Here is a 2,591-nt window from a genome sequence, read left to right as displayed (position 1 = left end):
ACGATATTGCTCTGTTTTTTTGATGCCTTTCAATCTAGGGAAATAAGGAGTGTTCAATTTTTGAAGTATACATATTTTATATGTTTCGAATCATATAGCTGTGCAAATTAATTGTAGAAAGAGTCTTCACATTGCCTTACCTATTACTATTCATGGCAAATGGCAATAATTCTCCCCTGGATGCCGCCGTATACAGTTCAAATATATTTTGTTGACATTGCACTTCATCTGTTTTATCCATGTCTTCTTTAGCGATTTTCCTCAAAAAATTTAATAACCAAGGCATATTTCGATGCAGATTGTGTACCATAGTGGTGTTGAGTGTTAACGGGAAATATCGCGATTTCTTATGTAGGCGATCAGGAGTTCGATGTAGTCCGTAGAACGCGTCCGCCAGGACCTTCGGATATTGAAGGAGGATCTTCCAAGCAAGAACGTGTTATTTGCAAAGAATGTATAAAGATTTCGCCACCGCGAGCAGATAACAAATGACTGGTGGTTTTTCCGCCTGCTTTTCTGTAAATATCAGATATTTTCAAAAGTTCTCAGATTACTAACCCTTTCGATCACCTTGGCATTTCCAGTAACACTGAACGACCGTTCAACAAAAAATTAGTCAAGCATGAACTCGGACGGGAGGTAACATTCACCGGAGTTACCCGATGTTGTGCTAAACACGGCGGACAAGCTGACATATCTGAAGCACCACAACCCCGCGGAGTGCACCATTTCAATGTTACAGTTTCGTACTCAGCTTCTTCTTTAATACTCGTGGGTAATAAAACTTCATTACCACATATAGCCGTATGAGCATTACGTGCATGAAGGATTTCCACATCATAATTAGCACTTGAATTGGCATTTTGTTCCTCTTTCATTGGGATTCCCGTAACCGTAGTACTGGCCAAATCATAGTGGCTCATTATAAGATGAGTTAGCTTATTAGAAATTTCCGGGGCACTAGTTGTGTGTATTGCCGTCGATAAGCAGCTTGATAAATCAATTTGCTTACGGTTTGTCACCAAAGTTTCTACATTCATCGGAACAACGTTAATTATGACCAAATGGCAATGATCTATACTCAATACTTCTTTTGTGTCATGGCTAATGTGTTCTGCTGCATTAATACATTATGGAAAATATCTTCCAAGCTTTTCATACTAGGATTATCACGCGCTGAAGTCACACAAATAACTCTGCCTTTGTTTGGTATTTTTTCGTTAGTCGTTATTGTGTTTTCCGCTGCCTGCGTCAACTTAAGCTGCTGCTCGGTTGGCTCAGCTAAGGCCTCTATGGCTGCTCGCAATCCATGTATAATCGAATAATCTGACGATTGTGTATTACGTTAGGGCACTCCTACTACTAAAGCCATGGCATTTAATACGTGCGATATATTTTGTGTGGCAAACTCCCAGGTATTCACAATATGAGCGGCAGTATCACTTACAATAAAACGTACCAATTTTCCACGATGAAATAAATCCCAAACAATACGACAATACTCAATTGAAGATTCCACAGAACAAGTCCATAGACTTTTGCTAAATTGCAAGCCTGATGAAGTGCTAGGAATTGCATCATTAGACGGTCCCGTTTTACCTTTAAGATAATCTTATGCTATGTAATCCTCACTACATATACTAAAGTATTGTGTGTGATCCAAAACAAAAATTGTTTTCTGGTTTAAGTCATACATGATGAGCAGTTAAGGCTTATAGTATTTTTTTTTTTTTGTTTGTTTAGAGATGGATTGGACCAGTTAAGTTAATGTTAGATCCATAATCCAGAAACGAAGTTGAGAGCGATTGATGAAAAAATTTAAGCATAGGTAGACTGATGTGGCAGAGTGTTCGCAATGAGAGGCTCTGTTCCGCTGTCTATCCATAAATCACCGTACTTGGTACTGTACTGTCAAGATCCGGCTAATAATGCCGATAAAAGAAAAAGTGTAGGCGATTCGTGATTGTAATAGAAATACTAAATTTAAAATTAGAATGAAAACTCAGCTGATTTGATAAAGGCAGTCAGTTGCTTCAAATGCCTAAAGTTACCAGCACGAAAAATTTCATATAGATTGTTATACAGGTTAAATATACTGAAAGATTGTCTAATGATGTCAAACCTCCTGCACTCAAAAATAAGGTGCTCGGCAGACTCAGTAATATTGCAATCCTCACAGATGTCAGAGGAGGAGACTTTGATCATTTTAAAATAGACCTTGTCGTAGGTGTGATTACTCATAAGACGGTGAAGAACTTTAAATTCCCATGTTGCGAATTTTCCTTTAGGTAGAAGCGTGGGTGTCAAAAAAGGGTAAATTTTGTAGAACAGCCGGTCACTTTTTTCTCTAGCTAAAACATGATACTCATCTTTCCATTCTTTTACGATGCGTTTTTTGACTAGCAGAAAAGCTTCGCTGGGGGGGTAGTTTATGGACAAAACTGTACCATTGAACCTAGCTTGACGAGCAAGTCCGCTTTTTCATTGATACTAAAACCGCAGTGACCTGGGATCCAGATGATGTGGCATTTTTCAATACTTGGGTCTTTTAAAAGGTTGTAGATATCGAAGACATACTTATTGAATGGGTC

At 38.4% G+C, this 2,591-nt stretch overlaps 1 pseudogene; it reads right to left on the bottom strand.

Annotated features, from left to right (window-relative positions):
• Nucleotides 1–6: 6 nt before the first annotated feature.
• On the bottom strand, nucleotides 7–1,732 carry LOC119644152 (annotated as a pseudogene).
• Between the last annotated feature and the right edge of the window lie 859 nt (nucleotides 1,733–2,591).

This window comes from Glossina fuscipes, unplaced genomic scaffold (genome assembly GCF_014805625.2).
Source record: "Glossina fuscipes isolate IAEA_lab_2018 unplaced genomic scaffold, Yale_Gfus_2 93300, whole genome shotgun sequence".
Classification (NCBI taxonomy): Eukaryota; Metazoa; Arthropoda; class Insecta; order Diptera; family Glossinidae; genus Glossina; species Glossina fuscipes.
This window is presented reverse-complemented; position numbering and strand designations above follow the sequence as displayed.